Source organism: Chiloscyllium plagiosum, chromosome 43 (genome assembly GCF_004010195.1).
Source record: "Chiloscyllium plagiosum isolate BGI_BamShark_2017 chromosome 43, ASM401019v2, whole genome shotgun sequence".
Taxonomy (NCBI): Eukaryota; Metazoa; Chordata; class Chondrichthyes; order Orectolobiformes; family Hemiscylliidae; genus Chiloscyllium; species Chiloscyllium plagiosum.
Window position 1 is genome coordinate 7408828 of NC_057752.1, and position 6000 is coordinate 7414827.

Genomic DNA, 6000 nt, shown 5'->3' on the forward strand with positions numbered 1-6000 from the left:
CGCCAGAGACCCGGGTTCAATTCCCAACTCAGGCGGCTGACTGTGTGGAGTTTGCACATTCTCCCCGTGTCTGCGTGGGTTTCCTCCAGGTGCTCCGGTTTCCTCCCACAGTCCAAAAATGTGCAGGTCAGGTGAATTGGCCATGCTAAAATTGCCTGTAGTGTTAGGTAAGGGGTAAATGTAGGGGTATGGGTGGGTTGCGCTTCGACGGGTCGGTGTGGACTTGTTGGGCCGAAGGGCCTGTTTCCACACTGTAAGTAATCTAATCTAATATTTGGGTATTTAAATTTCCCTCCTGTTCCTGTCTTATTATTCTTACATTTCTCTTAAATTTGATCCTCTATCTCTCCCTGACTGTTTGGAGGCCTGTAGTACCCACCCAACAGTGTGTTTACCCCTTTTGTGTTTTTTACTTCTACCCATTTAATGATCCTTCCAAGATTTTAACCTTCCTCACTGTTATAATTGATTCCTTGGTGAGTATTGTGAGCCTCACCTCCTCTTCTAACTCTTTCTATCTCATCTGAATGCCCTATAGCCAATCCTGCTCGTCTTTCAGCTAGTTTTCAGTCTTAGCTATAATATCATACTCCCAGGTGCCTGTCTGTGTCCACAGCTCATCTGCCTTATTCCTCAGGCTCTTTACATTTATATATATTCCATTTAACCTTGCTAAACTCACTCACTAGTGTTTTAACCCCTAATTCTGTCTCAGCCTCTCTCCACTCTGAATGTTTTTGCAGGATAACATCCCCCTGCCAATCTAGTCTAAATGCACCCAATAGGATTAGCCAAACCTTCCCATAAGAAGATGCAACTCATCCAATGTATACTGATGCTGCCTCCCCCACAAACTGTCTGAATGCCTCAGGAATTGAAAACCTTCCCTACTGCACCATCTTTCCAGTCAAATGTCCATTTGCTCTGTCCTTATATTCCTATACTGGTGTATGTTACTAGAAGAAAGTTGGAGATTACTACCTTTGAAGTCCAGCATTTCAGCTTGCTATCAAACTTCTGAAAGTCTACTTGCAGGACTTAATTTCTGCTTCTTCCTGTGTCATTGGTCCCAACATGGATCATGCTCTCTGGCTGTTTACTCTCTCCCTTCAAAATGCGCAAAGGAGATTCCCTCACTACCTGCCTGGTCCCCTTCTTGCTACCCAGATGATAATGTCATTGGACTAGTAATCCAGAATGCCAGGCTAATGTTCTGGGGACATGGAGTCAAATCCCACCATGACCTGGTCCTCAGATCATCTGAATAAATGGTTAAAAAATGTTATTTGAGTACTAAAGAAAGGAAAATTAATTATGTGCTGTTTTAATATTTATTATTCTTAAGTTCATTTGACTAACAGAAGGAATCTTTCAAATGTAATTTTTTGCTGCAAAAGTGCTTCTTGATATTCACCCCATTTTTGTATCTGATCTGCGTTCAGGTCATTTTTCTGAATTCTCTCCTGGCACAAGTCTTTCCCTGTAGGATCTAGCCCTTTGGAGTAGAGGGATAAATCAGGCATTGCTGCAGGGCTTCAGTACAAAAGAGCAGCTGAAGGCTGTTAGCCTCAAAGTTGATACATGTTACTGAAAAGAAAAATATATTTCTTCCTGGCTTACCTTGCAGCTTGTTTCTTTGCACATCCTCCAATGTGAGCAGCCACTGGATCACTGGATGCTTGGCCTAATGTCCAGCTGTCCTCAATGATGCAATCAATGGGCATGTGCCTGCCATTGTCAGTGCAAAATTGGACTTTTTAACACTTGGGATACAGACATAATTGAACAGCCATTAGAACATCAAACATAGAACAGTGCAGCACTGAAACAGACACTTCAGCAACCCCCCCCCCCCCCCCCTCCATGTCTACACTCCATGATGCCATTCGAAACTAATCCCATTTGTCTGTACATGGTCCATATCCCTCTATTCCCTGCGTGTTCATGTTTCTGTCTAAATGCTATCATATCTGCTTCTTCCAGGCACCTACCACCCTCTGTGTAAAAAAAACTTGCCTCTCACATCTCCTTTAAACTTTCCCCCTCTCTCCTTAAACTTATGCCCCTTAATATTTGACATTTCCACCCTGGGAAAAAGACTCCAACTATCCATGCTATCCATGCCTCTCATAAGTTTATATACTTCTATCAGCTCACCCCCTCAGCCTCCAAAGCCCTAGCCTAGAATAATCCAAGTTTTTCTATCCTCTCTTTATAGCTAATGCACTCTAATCCAGGAAGCATCCTGGTAAACCTCTTTTGCACCCTATCCAAAGCCTCTACATCCTTCCTATAGTGTGGCAACAGAATTGCACACAATAGTCCAAATATAGCTTAACAAAAATTTTATACAGCTGCAGCATAACTTGCCAACTTTTATACTCAATGCCCTGACTGATGAAGGCAAGCATATACCTTATCCAGTGTGTTTCCATTTTCAGGGAGCTATGGACTTGCATCCCAAGATCTCTCTTTATATCAGTGCTCCTTAGGGTCCTGCCATTTACTGTATATTGTCCATGCCTAATTTCCTTTGATAGTGTGGTATCATCTGTCTTCTTGGAACACTGTAATCTTTGTAATGAAGGTGCTTCCACAATATTGTTAAGTTGGTAGTTCCAAAATGGTCCCAACTCATGCTTGATATCTTAGATTAGATTCCCTACAGTATGGAAATAGGCCCTTTGGCCCAACTAGTCCACTCCGACACTCCAAAAAGTAACCCACCCAGATCCATCCCCCTAGCCTATATTTACCCCAACTGACACACCTATCACTACAGGCAATTTAGCACAACCAATTCACCTGACCCACACATCTTTGGATTGTGGGAGGAAGCTAGAGCACCCGGAGGAAACCCCCACAGACACGAGGAGACTATGCAAACTCTGCACAGATAGTCACCCGAGGCGGGAATCGAACCCAGGTCCCTGACACTGTGAGGCAGCAGTGCTAACCACTGAGCTACCATGCTGCCTTGGCACTTTGCATCTCATTGTTGTTTTGTTAAAAGTCACACAACTTCAGTGTTGACAGTTACACATGATTGTCAGCTTATATCAATATTTTCATCCAGATATACAATGCAGCATAGCTTTGATATTTTAACTTCAGGTCAGACACTCATCTAGCTGCACTACAGGTTTGTGATAATATTTCCAGTTATTTTTATTCCCATCTTCCATTATCCTTATTTTTATACAATTGTCCAATTAATGAATAAGAACTTATTTCTTTTTTGTAAATGAGTGAACGTTGATGATTGCCATTCTATAAATAACATATGAATGAAACTGGCGGTGCTAACTCTCTTTGTCTTTCATTCAAAAAGCATAAAATACTCCAGTAATATGTTTTGTTTTGTCAATTGGTTAGCAATTTTTTTTTGACTAAAGTCAAATGTATTCAGCTTTGAGCCTGTGTACCTTTTACTGTTCAGCTTAAGTGAGTCAGAAGCAGAGAAGTGCTCACAGCTTCCTTTGAAGGATTACTGCTCTGTTTAAATGGCCAATTTAATCAAAATCTCTGCAAAATCAGAGTAACAGTCACTGCACAAAAGTGAATTAATCATTTTTAAATAATTTTACTGCAGTGCGTTGACTTTTAAATTTGTCCCTGAGGAAAATTGTATCCCTAAGAGGAGGGAAGGACAGTTATATTGAAGTCCTTTTATTATCACTTCCCACATATTATCATTTTTTGACCAAAAATGGCAGTAAAACAACTCCATTGTGCTACAGTATCTGAGTTCTGTAATATCTCTGGAGAATATTGGCAGTTTCAAAAGATTAAAGAAAAGTTTGCTGTATTCAAATTAAACTCAATTGAATCCTGATTAGCACAAAAGCAATTTATCTATTAATTTTATGCCTGGCTCAGGATGATGTTTTGATCAGGGATTTCTGATGCTTGCATGTCAAATCAGCCAGCTTGCAATATCTTTTACTTTGTATTTAGCTAGTAATTTTATAACTGAAAATTTAAATCAAAGAATATAAGATATTTCAATATAACATAGAGATTGCATTATAGGATCACAAGATTGATCAAGAAAGGTCTTTAACTGATTTGAGGTCATCCATCCAGAGGATGTAAAATTTCCTATGAAAACATCCAATTGTTTCTTCAATTATTCCAGAGTATTTCCTCCACCCTACCATAAAATCCATTCCATGTGTTGACCACACTTTTAAGTGGAGAAGAGCAACCTTGTGAAGTTGGTTTTGAATATGGGGCAGCATGGTGGCTCAGAGGTTAGCGCTGCTGTCTCACAGTGCCAGGGATCCAGGTTTGATTCCAACCTCGGGCGACTGTCTATGTGGAGTTTGCACATTCTCCCCGTGTCTGCGTGGGTTTCCTCCCACAATCCAAAGATGTGCAGGTCAGGTGAATTGGCAAAGCTAAATTGCCCATAGTGTTCAGGGATGTGTAGGTTAGGAGCATTAGTCAGGGGTAAATGTAGAGGAATGGGGCTGAGTGGGTTACTCTTTGGAGGGTCAGTGTTGACTTGTTGGGCCGAAGGGCCTGTTCCCACACTGTAGGGAATCTAATCATGTCTTTTAATAATTTGAATCAAACTTCTTATCCTTCTGTCTTGGTTTATTTTGAATACTCATTCAATACCATTTTCTAACTTTTAAAAGACTGAGCATACTGTCCTTCTTCTGTCTCAACAAATACACTAGAAAGATGAATTTCTCACAGTCGTTATGGGCGGAGTCTTCCCAGGCACTGAACGCCGTTGCCATTGGCAAGAAAGTTGGAAAAACTGTGTGCGACCAGCAGTGAGAGGCTTCAATTCAGGAATGAAAGTTCCATTTTCCAACCAAGTGTTGAGTGGGAAGGAGCTTATTTGCATATATTTGCTTGCATTAACATCTCATTATTAATTAATCTCACCTCATTTATATGCAGTTTCCCATTCTCCCATCTACTGGATAAGAACAAGATGGTGACAATTCTCAACATGAAAGAGCAGGAACTTGGTTCACCACTTGCTGCTCTGGCTCTCTATCATGGACAGCAGTCACCGGTACCTCAGAGCATGCTCCATGCGGCAGTGTCTGCATGCATCCCCTGTCCACAGACATTGGAAATTGACATGTACCAGCTTCACTGTACTGTCATAGTACAGAGACAGGCACTCGTCTCATGGATTGCAGTGTGCATCTCAGGCCTCCTAACTTGCTTTCTTGGTATTCACTCACTTTCTACTTTCTTTGATGTTCACAATGTTTCTGCCTTGCCCTGTCTTTTTGCATTGTGCCTCCAGGTTCGCAGTACTTCAGCCTTGACTTGTCATAGAGTCATAGAGTTGTACGCATGGGAACAGACCCTTCGGTCTAACTCATCTGTGCAAACCTGATAGCCTAAACTAATCTAGTCCCATTTGCCAGCATTTAGCCATATCCTTCTAAACTCTTCCTATTCATGTACCCATCCAGATGCCTTTCAAGTGCTGTAATTGTACCAGCCTCCACCACTTCCTTTGCAGATGATTTTGTACACGCACCCTCTGTATGAAAAAGTTGCCCCTTTAAATCTTTCCCCTCTCACCTTAAACATATGCCCTCTAATTTTGGACTCCCCTACCCTGGGAAAAAAGCTTTGGCAATTCACCCTATCTATGCCCCTCGTGATGTTATAAACATCAATAGGGTCTTCCCGTCAGTTTCTGACGCTGTAGGAAAAATAGCCCCAATCTATACAGCCTCTCCCTATAGCTCAAACCCTCTAATCCCAGCAACATCTTTGTAAATTTTTTTCTGAACCCTTTCAAGTTTAACAATTTCTTTCCGAGAGTAGGGAGTCCAGACTTGTACACAGTATTCCAAAAGTGGCCTAATCAATGTCCTGTACAGCTGCAACTTGACATTCCAATTCCTATACTCAATGCACTGATCACTGTCTTTTAGTGAAGACACAAAACCAGTTGCTTGTCATGATTGTCAGCAGTAATCACTGAAAGGCGGTGGACATGTTCCTGTAAATCACTGTGCA

General features: G+C 41.5%; 1 long non-coding RNA gene across 1 annotated transcript in view; it reads right to left on the reverse strand.

The window, feature by feature from the left end:
- LOC122543437 overlaps positions 1–1657 on the reverse strand; it is a 47700-nt gene extending 46043 nt beyond the window's left edge. Inside the window, exon 1 of the long non-coding RNA XR_006310021.1 lies at positions 1621–1657. This is a non-coding gene — a long non-coding RNA (uncharacterized LOC122543437). The remainder of the gene's footprint in view (positions 1–1620) is intronic.
- Positions 1658–6000: the final 4343 nt, after the last annotated feature.